Here is a 16,724-nt window from a genome sequence, read left to right as displayed (position 1 = left end):
AGAGGAAGGGAGAGAGAAAAAGGGGAACGAACCTAAAAAGACCAGCAGGGGGAAAATGAACAGAGGGAAAAGCAAAATGACAAGACAATCTAAGACAAAACATGACATGGGGCTTAAGCAAAAGTTTGACACCAATCAATTTGTTTTATTTCACTTTTATTTAACCAGGTACCTAGCAAAGACTTATAGATGACCTGGAGTCAGTGGGTTTGGCGACGAATATGTAGCGAGGGCCAGCCGACGAGAGCATACAGGTTGCAGTGGTGAGTAGTATATGGGGCTTTGGTGACAAAATGGATGGCACTGTGATAGACTACATCCAATTTGCTGAGTAGAGTGTTGGAGCCTATTTTGTAAATGACATCGCCGAAGTCAAGAATCAGTAGGATAGTAAGCCTATGCTGTCTTTAAGCCATTTTGACACAACTTTGGAAGCATGCTTGGGGTCATTGTCCATTTGGAAGACCCATTTGCGACCAAGTTTTAACTTTCTGACTGATGTCTTGAGATGTTGCTTCAATATATCCACATAATTCCCCAACCTCATGATGCCATCTATTTTTTGAAGTGCACCAGTCCCTCTTGCAGCAAAGCACCCCCACAACATGATGTTGCCACCCCCGTGCTACACGGTTGGGATGGTGTTCTTCAGCTTGCAAGCCTCCCCCTTTTTCCTCCAAACATAACGATGGTCATTATGGCCAAACAGTTCTATCTTTGTTTCATCAGACCAGAGAACATTTCTCCAAAAATAGTCAGGCTTTTTTTATGGCGGTTTTGGAGCAGTGGCTTCTTCCTTGCTCAACAGCCATTTAGTTTATGTCGATATAGGACTCGTTTTACTGTGGATATAGATATTTTTGTACCTGTTTCCTCCAGCATCTTCACAAGCTGCTTTGCTGCTGTTTTTGGGATTGATTTGCACTTTCCGCACCAAAGTACGTTCATCTCTAGGAGACAGAACGCGTCTCCTTCCTGAGCGGTATGACGGCTGCGTGGTCCCATGGTGTTTATACTTGCGTACTATTGTTTGTACAGATCAACGTGGTACCTTCAAGCATTTGGAAATTGCTCCCAAGGATGAACCTGACTTGTGGAGGTCTACAATTTATTTCCAGAGGTCTTGGCTGATTTCTTTTGATTTTCCCATGATGTCAAGCAAAGAGGCACTGAGTTTGAAGGTAGGCCTTGAAATACATTGAAATACATCCAATTGACTCAAATTATGTCAATTAGTCTATCAGAAGCTTCTAAAGCCATGACATCATTTTCTGTCATTTTCCTAGCTGTTTAAAGGCACAGTCAATTTAGTGTATGTCAAATTCTGACCCACTGCAATTGTGATACAGAGAATTATAAGTGAAATAATCTGTCTATAAACAATTGTTGGAAACATTTCTTGTGTCTTGCACAAAGTAGATGTCCTAACTGACTTACCAAACCTATAGTTTTTTAACAAGAAATGTGTGGAGTAGTTGAAAAACTAGTTTTAATGATTCCAACCTAAGCATGTCAACTTCCGACTTCAACTGTAGGTCTATAACAGTTTGGGTCTAGAGTGTCTCCCCCTTTGAAGAGGGGGATGACCGCGGTAGCTTTCCAATCTTTGGGGATTTCAGACGATACGAAAGAGACTGTCACGGCCGTTGAAAGAAGTAGACCAAAGTGTAGCATGGTGAGCGTACATATTCCTTTTTATTAGGATGACGCCGACAAAACAATAACCAATACAAACACAACCATGACACTTAAGGGCTATGTGCCATAAACAAAGTTAACTACCCACAAAGACAGGTGGGAAAAAGGGCTGCCTAAGTATGGTTCCCAATCAGAGACAAAACAAAGAATTACAAAAACATAGAAAATAGAACATAGAATGCCCACCCCACATTACACCCTGGCCTAACCAAATAGGGAAATAAAACATCTCTCTAAGGTCAGGGCGTGACAGAGATGTTTAACAGGCTAGTAATAGGGGTTGCAACAATTTCTGAGGATAATTTTAGAAAGAGAGGGTCCAGATTGTCTAGCCCATCTGATTTGTAGGGATCCAGATTTTGCAGCTCTTTCAGAACATCAGCTGTTTGGATTTGGGTGAAGGAGAAGTGGGGGGGGGGATTTGGGCAAGTTTCTGCGGTGGGTGCGGGGGGTGCAGAGCTGTTGGCCGGGGTAGGGGTAGCTAGGGGAACAGCATGGCAAGCCGTAGAAAAATGCTTATTGAAATGATCGATTATCGTAGATTTATCGGTGGTAACAGTGTTTCCTTGCCTCAGTGCAGTGGGCAGCTGGGAGGAGGTGCTCTTATTCTCCATGGACTTCACAGTGCCCCAAAAGGACTGGAGCTGCCCATCCCTGATGTAGTCCGTATATGATTCAAATAATCAAAGCTTGATGATGAGTTGGTTATATGAATCAGCAGTACCGTGAGTGGGGAGGCCCTAGGACAGAGTTTGGGAAACTCTGCACACATGCCAATGCCAGAGTGTGAGAAAAACATCAGTAAAATTGAAAATACAATGGAAGCCCATTTAACTTTTGTTTGTTATTTGGTACACGGCAATTTAACAGCAAAGGGTATTTTATGTGCACTATGTCACCACGCGGAACCTTTAATCTGCAACAAGTCAATATCATGTACTTTATGTGCACTATGTCATCACGCAGAACCTTTAATCTGCAACAAGTCAATATCATGTACTTTATGTGCACTATGTCATCACGCGGAACCTTTAATCTGCAACAAGTCAATATCATGTATTTTATGTGCACTATGTCATCACGCGGAACCTTTAATCTGCAACAAGTCAATATCATGTACTTTATGTGCACTATGTCACCACGCAGAACCTTTAATCTGCAACAAGTCAATATCATGTATTTTATGTGCACTATGTCATCATGCAGAACCTTTAATCTGCAACAAGTCAATATCATGGAAACACATCTCTGGTGGGAAAATGCTCATATTGTTTTTATGTGTGTTTTAGAATATTCACATGAAAATCTATCACCAAATTGGATAGAAACCTGTTTTATGATGAGGTTTTGAGGTACTTTGATGTCTTTTTATTTACACCCTTCCTGTCCAAGTAATCCTAAAATATCTCAAATTGATTGGGTAACTCAAAGAAGTTACTTGGAAATTATTTGGTAAATGCTAATATATACAGTAGGTACCATTGACTTGCATCCATTGTCTTGGGGGCATTTTGTCCCAAACATACTCACATAAAATAAAAACTGATAAAAAAGATTATCTCTAATCAAAAGGTATATCACTTTTCCTAAATGACAAAATATTTGATCAATGCAACCTCAAAACCGTTTTGTTTGAGTGACGTAATAAAAGTTGAAATGAGACAGATGGCATTTTTAGTTGAGCAAGACTAGTGGCATCCAAGGAAAGGGTCGAACACTTTTGGGAGACATAAAGTGGTTTGTGTGAGAATGACAGGAGTGGGGCGTTTAACCCCAAGCCACCCACATACAAGGAAGGTACAATTTATAGTTCAATGTTTACAAGTGTTTTGGGGAAGGTGGGATTTGGGTGCAAGTGTTTAAATTGAACAGTATTTAGCAGTCATAATAAAAGTCTGATATCGATATAGTGTTTACCGGTTAATCCATCGTCAACAACTTTCCCTTATTCACAAGTATCCCACAAAACAATTGACCAGTCAAGACTACACCACCAGGTGGCAGGCTACTCCCCTCAATAATGACTCCTGTCCTGTCCCACACATCAGTGTCAACATTGACTCCTATCCCGCTCATCAAAGTGCTAAAACGAGGAGACAGTTCCAGTATTTATGTCCGTCATAATTTCTGAGAGTTTCAACCGTTGGATTTGATATATGATGGCAATTAGGCCTACAAGAGCCCGGATAGCTCAGTCGGTAGAGCATCAGACTTTTAATCTGAGGGTCCAGGGTTCAAGTCCCTGTTCGGGCGATATTGTTTTCTCTCCAGGTGTTTTAGAATCGTATAACCAATCATAATAGGTAGTTCAATTATGCAAATCGCCTGCCGTACAATTTTCAGAGAAGAGTGACCTCTGTTGAACAGGTAAGCTTGCAAAAGAGATGTGTGCACTGAAAAAAAACAAGATGTAATTCGTCCTCTGTTCTGAAGTTTATACATTTGTTGTTACATACTTTTGCATACTTTAAATTTGAAGTATATCCCGTACCAAGGTTTTTTTAAGGGGGTTCATGTCAGATGAACGACAGGTATGCAAGTAGGCCAATGGCTGACCTCGTATTGGGACTATGAATCGGAGTTGGCTATGCTCGCCTACAAATGGTTAAGCGATCTGCTACTACACACGGATAATAAGCAGATACATTACTAATAATATAGTAGCCAATATTTTTTTTATGTACAATAAATGAATTAACTGAGTTGCAGGCCTAGACAAGGACTCAGTCTTGAATGCAGGGGAAAAACAGCACAACATGTGCACCATTTTGGGTCCCCAGGACCAGGATTGAGAACCACTGGCTGTATTGTTCTGCATATGGTGTTGCAACAATCTTCAAGTCAAAGTTTATTGGTCCATACACAGATTTGCAGATGTTATTTCAGGTGCAGCGAAATGCTTGATTCTAGCTCCAACAGTGCAGTTTAACTTAGTAAAAAAAACAATACACATGTAGTCCATAAAAAAATGAAGAAATATCAGAATGAGCCATGTCAGAGACAGGAATATAAATATACACAGTGTACAAAACATTAAGGACACCTTCCTAGTATTAAGTTGCAATTGGGTTGAGGTTCGGGTGATTGTGGAGGCCGGGTATTCACTCTCCTTTTTGGTCAAATAGCTTTGAGGTGTGTTGGGTCATTGTCCTGTTGAAAACCAAATGATAGTCCAACTAAGTGCAAACCAGATGGGATGGCCTATCACTGCAGAATGCTGTGGTTGCCATGCTGGTTAAGTGTGCCTTGAATTCTGAATAAATAATGCTGTGGTTGCCATGCTGGTTAAGTGTGCCTTGAATTCTAAATAAATAATGCTGTGGTTGCCATGCTGGTTAAGTGTGCCTTGAATTCTAAATAAATAATGCTGTGGTTGCCATGCTGGTTAAGTGTGCCTTGAATTCTAAATAAATAATGCTGTGGTTGCCATGCTGGTTAAGTGTGCCTTGAATTCTGAATAAATAATGCTGTGGTTGCCATGCTGGTTAAGTGTGCCTTGAATTCTAAATAAATAATGCTGTGGTTGCCATGCTGGTTAAGTGTGCCTTGAATTCTAAATAAATAATGCTGTGGTTGCCATGCTGGTTAAGTGTGCCTTGAATTCTGAATAAATAATGCTGTGGTTGCCATGCTGGTTAAGTGTGCCTTGAATTCTAAATAAATAATGCTGTGGTTGCCATGCTGGTTAAGTGTGCCTTGAATTCTAAATAAATAATGCTGTGGTTGCCATGCTGGTTAAGTGTGCCTTGAATTCTAAATAAATAATGCTGTGGTTGCCATGCTGGTTAAGTGTGCCTTGAATTCTAAATAAATAATGCTGTGGTTGCCATGCTGGTTAAGTGTGCCTTGAATTCTAAATAAATAATGCTGTGGTTGCCATGCTGGTTAAGTGTGCCTTGAATTCTAAATAAATAATGCTGTGGTTGCCATGCTGGTTAAGTGTGCCTTGAATTCTAAATAAATAATGCTGTGGTTGCCATGCTGGTTAAGTGTGCCTTGAATTCTAAATAAATAATGCTGTGGTTGCCATGCTGGTTAAGTGTGCCTTGAATTCTAAATAAATAATGCTGTGGTTGCCATGCTGGTTAAGTGTGCCTTGAATTCTGAATAAATAATGCTGTGGTTGCCATGCTGGTTAAGTGTGCCTTGAATTCTAAATAAATAATGCTGTGGTTGCCATGCTGGTTAAATAATGTGTGGTTGCCATGCTGAATTCTGAATAAATAATGCTGTGGTTGCCATGCTGGTTAAGTGTGCCTTGAATTCTAAATAAATAATGCTGTGGTTGCCATGCTGGTTAAGTGTGCCTTGAATTCTAAATAAATAATGCTGTGGTTGCCATGCTGGTTAAGTGTGCCTTGAATTCTAAATAAATAATGCTGTGGTTGCCATGCTGGTTAAGTGTGCCTTGAATTCTAAATAAATAATGCTGTGGTTGCCATGCTGGTTAAGTGTGCCTTGAATTCTAAATAAATAATGCTGTGGTTGCCATGCTGGTTAAGTGTGCCTTGAATTCTAAATAAATAATGCTGTGGTTGCCATGCTGGTTAAGTGTGCCTTGAATTCTAAATAAATAATGCTGTGGTTGCCATGCTGGTTAAGTGTGCCTTGAATTCTAAATAAATAATGCTGTGGTTGCCATGCTGGTTAAGTGTGCCTTGAATTCTAAATAAATAATGCTGTGGTTGCCATGCTGGTTAAGTGTGCCTTGAATTCTGAATAAATAATGCTGTGGTTGCCATGCTGGTTAAGTGTGCCTTGAATTCTAAATAAATAATGCTGTGGTTGCCATGCTGGTTAAGTGTGCCTTGAATTCTAAATAAATAATGCTGTGGTTGCCATGCTGGTTAAGTGTGCCTTGAATTCTAAATAAATAATGCTGTGGTTGCCATGCTGGTTAAGTGTGCCTTGAATTCTAAATAAATAATGCTGTGGTTGCCATGCTGGTTAAGTGTGCCTTGAATTCTAAATAAATAATGCTGTGGTTGCCATGCTGGTTAAGTGTGCCTTGAATTCTAAATAAATAATGCTGTGGTTGCCATGCTGGTTAAGTGTGCCTTGAATTCTAAATAAATAATGCTGTGGTTGCCATGCTGGTTAAGTGTGCCTTGAATTCTAAATAAATAATGCTGTGGTTGCCATGCTGGTTAAGTGTGCCTTGAATTCTAAATAAATAATGCTGTGGTTGCCATGCTGGTTAAGTGTGCCTTGAATTCTAAATAAATAATGCTGTGGTTGCCATGCTGGTTAAGTGTGCCTTGAATTCTGAATAAATAATGCTGTGGTTGCCATGCTGGTTAAGTGTGCCTTGAATTCTGAATAAATAATGCTGTGGTTGCCATGCTGGTTAAGTGTGCCTTGAATTCTAAATAAATAATGCTGTGGTTGCCATGCTGGTTAAGTGTGCCTTGAATTCTAAATAAATAATGCTGTGGTTGCCATGCTGGTTAAGTGTGCCTTGAATTCTAAATAAATAATGCTGTGGTTGCCATGCTGGTTAAGTGTGCCTTGAATTCTAAATAAATAATGCTGTGGTTGCCATGCTGGTTAAGTGTGCCTTGAATTCTAAATAAATAATGCTGTGGTTGCCATGCTGGTTAAGTGTGCCTTGAATTCTAAATAAATAATGCTGTGGTTGCCATGCTGGTTAAGTGTGCCTTGAATTCTGAATAAATAATGCTGTGGTTGCCATGCTGGTTAAGTGTGCCTTGAATTCTAAATAAATAATGCTGTGGTTGCCATGCTGGTTAAGTGTGCCTTGAATTCTAAATAAATAATGCTGTGGTTGCCATGCTGGTTAAGTGTGCCTTGAATTCTAAATAAATAATGCTGTGGTTGCCATGCTGGTTAAGTGTGCCTTGAATTCTGAATAAATAATGCTGTGGTTGCCATGCTGGTTAAGTGTGCCTTGAATTCTAAATAAATAATGCTGTGGTTGCCATGCTGGTTAAGTGTGCCTTGAATTCTAAATAAATAATGCTGTGGTTGCCATGCTGGTTAAGTGTGCCTTGAATTCTAAATAAATAATGCTGGGGTTGCCATGCTGGTTAAGTGTGCCTTGAATTCTAAATAAATAACTGACAGTGTCACCAGCAAAGCATCCTCACACCATCCCACCTCCTCCTCCGTGCTTCATGGTGGGAATCACATGATCAGAGATAATCCGTTCACCTAGTGTGTGTCTCACAAAGACATCGCGGTTGGAACCAAAAATGTCTGATTTGGATTTATCAGACCAAAGGACAGATTTCCAGGTGACTACGTCATGAAGCTGGTCGAGAGAATGCCAAGAGTGTGCAAAGTTGTCAAGGCAAAAGGTGGCTACAAAAACAAGATGTAACTGAGGAAGTACAGTTCCCGCTCAGCCCAGTCAAAACTGTTCGCTGCTCTGGCTCCCCAATGGTGGAACAAACTCCCTCACAACGCCAGGACAGCGGAGTCAATCACCACCTTCCGGAGACACCTGAAACCCCACCTCTTTAAGGAATACCTAGGATAGGATAAAGTAATCTTTCTCACCCCCCCCTCCCCCCCTTAAAATATTTAGATGCACTATTGTAAAGTGGTTGTTCCACTGGATGTCATAAGGTGAATGCACCAATTTGTAAGTCGCTCTGGATAAGAGCGTCTGCTAAATGACTTAAATGTAAATGTAAATGTAACTGACCAGCCAGACCAGGTAAGACTACACCACCAGGTGACAGGCCACTCCCACTCAAAACTGACTCCTGTCCTCCAGTCCCACCCATCTGCTGAGAGGAGTAGTTAATTCCAGTGTTTGGATTGGTTACAATTCTGACAAAAACACCATAGTTTCTAGCACTGACAACGTATAATAGCAGTTCCCATTTCATAGAGTAGAGCCCGGATAGCTCAGTCGGTAGAGCATCAGACTTTTAATCTGAGGGTCCAGGGTTCAAGTCCCTGTTCGGGCGATATAATTTTCTCTCCAAGGGTGTTTGATTGAGTCTTGATGATAGTGGTTCAATTATGCTAATCACGTGTCGTAAAATTTCTGAGGAGTGACGTCAGTTTAACAGGTAAGCTTGCGAAAGAGATTTGTGTACTGACAAAAATATAATGTCATTATTCTACGGCTCTAACGTTTTTACATTTGTTGCATACTTTACATTTGAAATGCATCCTGAAGCCTACCAAAGTTAGGTGTTGCTTGTCCGATATGCAAGTAGTTGGAGTAGGCCAAGTGGTAAAACGCCAACCTTGTGTTGGGCCTATGGATTGGAGTCGGCTATGCTCGGCTACAAGCTGTTATTAAACTATCTGGTATTACACACGGAAAATAAACCGATACATCACTATAGTAGTAGTATTTTATTTATGTCCAAGAAATTAAAAGCCATTAAAGTAGTTGCAGGGCTATATGAGAATTCACAGCTGGCTTGTGCATATTTGCCTCCTGGTAGTAAGAAAAATGTGTTTTTGTAAAAGTAGGGGGGGTATGTTTGTTTCTTTGAAATGGTGCAGGGTTCAGGGGTCTCTTAGCTGTCCACGTGGATTCCATGTGTGCAGCCCAAAAAAAGCATGCATGGGCCAACTGTTTCTCGTTCTATTACAGACAGTATTCTGTCTCCTTTTCTGCTCATATTAACAGTTTGGCCTTGGCGAGAGAAGTCGAGGCTGTGTTCTGCTCATATTGACAGTTTGGCCTTGGCGAGAGAAGTCGAGGCTGTGTTCTGCTCATATTGACAGTTTGGCCTTGGCGAGAGAAGTCGAGGCTGTGTTCTGCTCATATTGACAGTTTGGCCTTGGCGAGAGAAGTCGAGGCTGTGTTCTGTTCTGCATTAGCAACCCTCACTCAAGGCAGTATAAATGGTAAGCCATGCAGTTTATATGTTTTGTGGCCCACCACTGCACCATTCATTTCCATTGTATTGACCCTCCATTGTCTATCCCATAGAGAATTGTAGAGGGCTCTAGTGCCCAATATCCAGTTTTAGCATGGGTGGTGCCATTGAGACTTACATCATTTTGAAGTAGTCAACTGGGTGGGGCTTCCTATGGGTTAAGGAAGGATCACATAATTCCATTTGGGTAATTCGGAGGGATAATCCAATGAGTTATACTCGTGAGCAAACATTCCATAACTGCAGGTGGCAGTAAAATGCCAACCACGACTTTATACCTATTCATTTACATTTACATTACATTTAAGTCATTTAGCAGATGCTCTTATCCAGAGCGACTTACAAATTGGTGCATTCACCTTATGACATCCAGTGGAACAGCCACTTTACAATAGTGCATCTAAATATTTTAAGGGGGGTGAGAAGGATTACTTTATCCTATCCTAAGTATTCCTTAAAGAGATGGGGTTTCAGGTGTCTCCGGAAGGTGGTGATTGACTCCGCTGTCCTGGCGTCGTGAGGGAGTTTGTTCCACCATTGGGGAGCCAGAGCAGCGAACAGTTTTGACTGGGCTGAGCGGGAACTGTACTTCCTCAGTGGTAGGGAGGCGAGCAGGCCAGAGGTGGATGAACGCAGTGCCCTTATTTGGGTGTAGGGCCTGATCAGAGCCTGGAGGTACTGAGGTGCCGTTCCCCTCACAGCTCCGTAGGCAAGCACCATGGTCTTGTAGCAGATGCGAGCTTCAACTGGAAGCCAGTGGAGAGAGCGGAGGAGTGGGGTGACGTGAGAGAACTTGGGAAGGTTGAACACTAGACGGGCTGCGGCGTTCTGGATGAGTTGTAGGGGTTTAATGGCACAGGCAGGGAGCCCAGCCAACAGCGAGTTGCAGTAATCCAGACGGGAGATGACAAGTGCCTGGATTAGGACCTGCGCCGCTTCCTGTGTGAGGCAAGGTCGTACTCTGCGGATGTTGTAGAGCATGAACCTACAGGAACGGGCCACCGCCTTGATGTTAGTTGAGAACGACAGGGTGTTGTCCAGGATCACGCCAAGGTTCTTAGCGCTCTGGGAGGAGGACACAATGGAGTTGTCAACCGTGATGGCGAGATCATGGAACGGGCAGTCCTTCCCGGGAGGAAGAGCAGCTCCGTCTTGCCGAAGTTCAGCTTGAGGTGGTGATCCGTCATCCACACTGATATGTCTGCCAGACATGCAGAGATGCGATTCGCCACCTGGTCATCAGAAGGGGGAAAGGAGAAGATTAATTGTGTGTCGTCTGCATAGCAATGATAGGAGAGACCATGTGAGGTTATGACAGAGCCAAGTGACTTGGTGTATAGCGAGAATAGGAGAGGGCCTAGAACAGAGCCCTGGGGGACACCAGTGGTGAGAGCGCGTGGTGAGGAGACAGATTCTCGCCACACCACCTGGTAGGAGCGACCTGTCAGGTAGGACGCAATCCAAGCGTGGGCCGCGCCGGAGATGCCCAACTCGGAGAGGGTGGAGAGGAGGATCTGATGGTTCACAGTATCGAAGGCAGCCGATAGGTCTAGAAGGATGAGAGCAGAGGAGAGAGAGTTAGCTTTAGCGGTGCGGAGCGCCTCCGTGATACAGAGAAGAGCAGTCTCAGTTGAATGACTAGTCTTGAAACCTGACTGATTTGGATCAAGAAGGTCATTCTGAGAGAGATAGCGGGAGAGCTGACCAAGGACGGCACGTTCAAGAGTTTTGGAGAGAAAAGAAAGAAGGGATACTGGTCTGTAGTTGTTAACATCGGAGGGATTGAGTGTAGGTTTTTTCAGAAGGGGTGCAACTCTCGCTCTCTTGAAGACGGAAGGGACGTAGCCAGCGGTCAGGGATAAGTTGATGAGCGAGGTGAGGTAAGGGAGAAGGTCTCCGGAAATGGTCTGGAGAAGAGAGGAGGGGATAGGGTCGAGCGGGCAGGTTGTTGGGCGGCCGGCCGTCACAAGACGCGAGATTTCATCTGGAGAGAGAGGGGAGAAAGAGGTCAGAGCACAGGGTAGGGCAGTGTGAGCAGAACCAGCGGTGTCGTTTGACTTAGCAAACGAGGATCGGATGTCGTCGACCTTCTTTTCAAAATGGTTGACGAAGTCATCTGCAGAGAGGGAGGAGGGGGATTCAGGAGGGAGGAGAAGATGGCAAAGAGCTTCCTAGGGTTAGAGGCAGATGCTTGAAATTTAGAGTGGTAGAAAGTGGCTTTAGCAGCAGAGACAGAGGAGGAAAATGTAGAGAGGAGGGAGTGAAAGGATGCCAGGTCTGCAGGGAGGCGAGTTTTCCTCCATTTCCGCTCGGCTGCCCGGAGCCCTGTTCTGTGAGCTCGCAATGAGTCATCAAGCCACGGAGCGGGAGGGGAGGACCGAGCCGGCCTGGAAGATAGGGGACATAGAGAGTCAAAGGATGCAGAAAGGGAGGAGAGGAGGGTTGAGGAGGCAGAATCAGGAGATAGGTTGGAGAAGGTTTGAGCAGAGGGAAGAGATGATAGTATGGAGAGGAGAGAGTAGCGGGGGAGAGAGAGCGAAGGTTGGGACGGCGCGATACCATCCGAGTAGGGGCAGTGTGGGAAGTGTTGGATGAGAGCGAGAGGGAAAAGGATACAAGGTAGTGGTCGGAGACTTGGAGGGGAGTTGCAATGAGGTTAGTGGAAGAACAGCATCTAGTAAAGATGAGGTCGAGCGTATTGCCTGCCTTGTGAGTAGGGGGGGGGAAGGTGAGAGGGTGAGGTCAAAAGAGGAGAGGAGTGGAAAGAAGGAGGCAGAGAGGAATGAGTCAAAGGTAGACGTGGGGAGGTTAAAGTCGCCAAGAATAATAATAATAATAATAATATATGCCATTTAGCAGACGCTTTTATCCAAAGCGACTTACAGTCATGTGTGCATACATTCTACGTATGGGTGGTCCCGGGGATCGAACCCACTACCCTGGCGTTACAAGCGCCATGCTCTACCAACTGAGCTACAGAAGGACCACTAAGAACTGTGAGAGGTGAGCCGTCCTCAGGAAAGGAGCTTATCAATGCATCAAGCTCATTGATGAACTCTCCGAGGGGACCTGGAGGGCGATAAATGATAAGGATGTTAAGCTTGAAAGGGCTGGTAACTGTGACAGCATGAAATTCAAAGGAGGCGATAGACAGATGGGTAAGGGGAGAAAGAGAGAATGACCACTTGGGAGAGATAAGGATCCCGATGCCACCACCCCGCTGACCAGAAGCTCTCGGGGTGTGCGAGAACACGTGGGCGGACGAAGAGAGAGCAGTAGGAGTAGCAGTGTTATCTGTGGTGATCCATGTTTCTGTCAGTGCCAAGAAGTCGAGGGACTGGAGGGAGGCATAGGCTGAGATGAACTCTGCCTTGTTGGCCGCAGATCGGCAGTTCCAGAGGCTACCGGAGACCTGGAACTCCACATGGGTCATGCGCGCTGGGACCACCAGATTAGGGTGGCAGCGGCCACGCGGTGTGGAGCGTTTGTATGGTCTGTGCAGAGAGGAGAGAACAGGGATAGACAGACACATAGTTGACAGGCTACAGAAGAGGCTACGCTAATGCAAGGAGATTGGAATGACAAGTGGACTACACGTCTCGAATGTTCAGAAAGTTAAGCTTACGTAGCAAGAATCTTATTGACTAAAATGATTAAAATGATACAGTACTGCTGAAGTAGGCTAGCTGGCAGTGGCTGCGTTGTTGACTTTGTAGGCTAGCTGGCAGTGGCTGCATTGTTGACACTACACTAATCAAGTCGTTCCGTTGAGTGTAATAGTTTCTACAGTGCTGCTATTCGGGGGCTAGCTGGCTAGCTAGCAGTGTTGATTACGTTACGTTGCGTTAAAAGAACGACAATAGCTGGCTAGCTAACCTAGAAAATCGCTCTAGACTACACAATTATCTTTGATACACAGACGGCTATGTAGCTAGCTATGTAGCTAGCTACGATCAAACAAATCAAACCGTTGTGCTGTAAAGAAATGAAATGAAAAATGTGATACTACCTGTGGAGCGAAGCGGAATGCGACCGGGTTGTTGAGTGCGGAAGTTCTATTCAGTAGACGTTGGCTAGCTGTTGGCTAGCTAGCAGTGTCTCCTACGTTAAGGACGACAAATAGCTGGCTAGCTAACCTCGGTAAATTAAGATAATCACTCTAAGACTACACGCTCTAAACTACACAATTATCTTGGATACGAAGACAGCAAAGACAACTATGTAGCTAGCTAACACTACACTAATCAAGTCGTTCAGTTGAGTGTAATAGTTTCTACAGTGCTTCTATTCGGTAGACGGTGGACGTTTGCTAGCTGGCTAGCTGCTGGGCAGATAGCAGTGTAGACTACGTTAGGACGACGAAATACGAAGTTGCAATAGAAGTGCTGACTGTTTCACTTTGTTGTCCTCTTTCTTTTCCTTTTTCTTCTGTCCTTCTTTTGTCCTTATTTTGTCTTCCTTTCTTCTGTTAACTAGATATTTTTTGTTGTTGTTCTTTGTAAGCTAGCTAGCTTCTTCCAGGAGAGTCCCTGGCAACTGCTTAGCAACAAGTAAACAATTCTGCTAGCAATTCAGCTAGCTAAGATAACTGTACAATTTTATGAAAAATAGTTAATTTTTCAAAAGCCTGTCTTTTTTGGTTTGTTCCTTGTTTTGTCTTCTATTGAGTCTTGCAGTTTTCTCTTGATTTTTTCGATGTACTTCACTCTAAAAAACCATTTAAATCTCAATATATACAGGAGCTCATTTTTCAGCAGCTGTTCAATTTAGAACTCCGGAACACATTTATTCAAATGGCGCAGTCCAGGTGGCAGTATGCAAATGAACCATTTTTAGTTTGTTTACCAGCTCATAGAAGTAATAGAATAAGAAAATGGATTACTTCAAAATGGAGATGGCCGCAATGGCGCTGCCGGCCCAGAAAGCCAAATTCCATAGAAGGCCACATAGAGAAGTCACCTTTGTGAACAAACCATCCATTGAATTATTAAAATAATTGTCGCTGAGGCCAAATGTTTTTCCCCGTCACTTTCAGCCAAAGATATTAACTATTTTTTATATTCATCCAGTGTCTGCTATGCTTTTGGATGACGTGATGATGCGATGTTGGTCTGTATAAACGGCGCTGCCCTGTATTGTAGGGTCCTTCTGTAGCTCAGTTGGTAGAGCATGGCGTTTGTAACGCCAGGGTAGTGGGTTTGATCCCCGGGACCACCCATACGTAGAATGTATGCACACATGACTGTAAGTCGCTTTGGATAAAAGCGTCTGCTAAATGGCATATATATTGTGCAATTCCAGTCCTCTGGGGCTTGACTGCTGTCACAGTTTTGACCCAGCCCCAGATAACACACCTGACTCTAATTATCACCAAATCATGATCTTCAGTTTAGAATGCAATTTGATCAAACAGCTGTGTTTACTTTGGATGGAGAAAAAGTGTGACACCAATCAGGCCCCCAAGGACTGGAGTTGGCCAGCCCCAATGATGAGTCCTCTATCATTCTCTATGGTCTATCCCTGCTGCGCTTCCGTGTTACCACTGGGGGCTACTGCAAGTTTACTTGAATGGGAGTGGAACGTCCATTTTAGAAGGGCTATACAGTGTTATGTTTAGGGTGTTTTAACAACCTGGTTAGCTTAGTAAAATACACGTGAACAGTACTGTACGAACAGAAGCAGTTAAAAATCATGTTATTTAGACAGGGTCTTCAGGCCTCGTTGGCGCAGTAGGCAGCGCGTCAGTCTCATAATCTGAAGGTCGTGAGTTCGAGCCTCACACGGGGCAGACATCTTTTGTTGTAATTTTACGCTTGAGATGCTATTTTTATACAATTTACAATATTCTATTTTGAATAATGTTTATGGAGAATCATCACTTTATGTGTGCCTCTGTGTTTGACAGTGGTAGAGTAGTTGAAACTGGGATCCAGTGGAGGCTACCATGGGAGGAGCCAATGGAATGGCATCAAACACGTAGAAACCATGTGTTTGATACCATTCCACTGATTCCGCTCCAGCCATTACCACGAGCCGTCCTCCCCATTTAAGGTGCCACCAATCTTTTGTGCTGGGAACCCGTGTTATGGTGTCCTGTCATCCGCTCTCTCTTCTTTGTGACCAGGCTCCATCCATGCTGTTATTTCATTATTGAAGTAGCAGTCACTGATGTGGCGATACGTTTTAACCTCTGAGAAAGGCCGTGATTTTCAGTGCCCGGCTAGCTCAGTCGGTAGAGCATGAGACTCTTAATCTCAGGGTCGTGGGTTCGAGCCCCACGTTGGGCGCAAATCTTTTTTTGTATGGACAGCAGCGGAGCGGAAGTGTTATTGAGATTTGTGTAAAATGTATTTTACTAAAATGAAAGTATGATTGTGAGTACTTATCACAGGAGTTATGGCAAATGTTTGTCTCCCGGCTCTCTGTTCTGGGCGCTGAGATTATATGGTAGATGGAACAGCACTAATTATGTTATGGCAGTAAAGTACCAGTATATGTGTTTAGGGAAAGAGGTTGGCAAAAGGGTTGATGAATCTCCAGCATGTTGTCAGTTAATTTAGTTGTATTTTGTCGGAACCACAAGTTCAAGAAGAAAACTAAACGAAATCGTCCCTGGGTGGGCTCGAACCACCAACCTTTAGATTAACAGTCTAACGCGCTAGCCGATTGCGCCACAGAGACGGTGAAACGTCTAGGAATGAAACATGCTAAAAATCTGCATCGTCTGAAATTGGGTGACTCATAATTTTGTTAAGAGTTTAGAGAGCACCGGTAAGGGGTGATTTGTATTTCATTTCGTCTCAGGATATTGACACTGATCTCTCATTAGCTCAGCCTACTATGAGTGCTGCCGAGCTGCAAAGAGTGTCACTTAGCATTGAAAAGCTCCCCAAGTCCAACAGAACGGAATTAAGTGGTCTGGCACGGGGACTGTCACATTCTTAATAATGGTCACATACATATGGTGGAAACGTCTCTGTGGCGCAATCGGCTAGCGCGTTAGACTGTTAATCTAAAGGTTGGTGGTTCGAGCCCACCCAGGGACGAAGTTATATTTTGCAACCTGATAAATAGGTCCTTGCAACCCAGAAGCATTGGGACATCCTTACCCCATTTTAAATGGTTATGGTTAGTTAAGATTTTAGGGGGTGGGGACGTCCC

The 16,724-nt window shown here is 43.6% G+C and overlaps 5 non-coding genes across 5 annotated transcripts; 4 read left to right on the top strand and 1 right to left on the bottom strand.

The window, feature by feature from the left end:
• Window positions 1–3,878: 3,878 nt before the first annotated feature.
• On the top strand, window positions 3,879–3,951 carry trnak-uuu. The gene has a single exon. It is a non-coding gene; the product is annotated as a tRNA-Lys (tRNA).
• A 4,609-nt stretch (window positions 3,952–8,560) lies between these two features.
• trnak-uuu lies at window positions 8,561–8,633 on the top strand. Its single transcript has one exon. It is a non-coding gene; the product is annotated as a tRNA-Lys (tRNA).
• Window positions 8,634–15,777: 7,144 nt separating this feature from the next.
• trnak-cuu lies at window positions 15,778–15,850 on the top strand. The gene has a single exon. It is a non-coding gene; the product is annotated as a tRNA-Lys (tRNA).
• Window positions 15,851–16,170: 320 nt separating this feature from the next.
• trnan-guu lies at window positions 16,171–16,244 on the bottom strand. Its single transcript has one exon. It is a non-coding gene; the product is annotated as a tRNA-Asn (tRNA).
• A 291-nt stretch (window positions 16,245–16,535) lies between these two features.
• On the top strand, window positions 16,536–16,609 carry trnan-guu. Its single transcript has one exon. It is a non-coding gene; the product is annotated as a tRNA-Asn (tRNA).
• The last annotated feature ends 115 nt before the right edge of the window (window positions 16,610–16,724 follow it).

Source organism: Oncorhynchus gorbuscha, linkage group LG21 (genome assembly GCF_021184085.1).
Source record: "Oncorhynchus gorbuscha isolate QuinsamMale2020 ecotype Even-year linkage group LG21, OgorEven_v1.0, whole genome shotgun sequence".
NCBI classification, from domain to species: Eukaryota; Metazoa; Chordata; class Actinopteri; order Salmoniformes; family Salmonidae; genus Oncorhynchus; species Oncorhynchus gorbuscha.
Note: the sequence above shows the minus strand (reverse complement) of the source record. Positions and strands in the feature narration are given on the sequence as shown.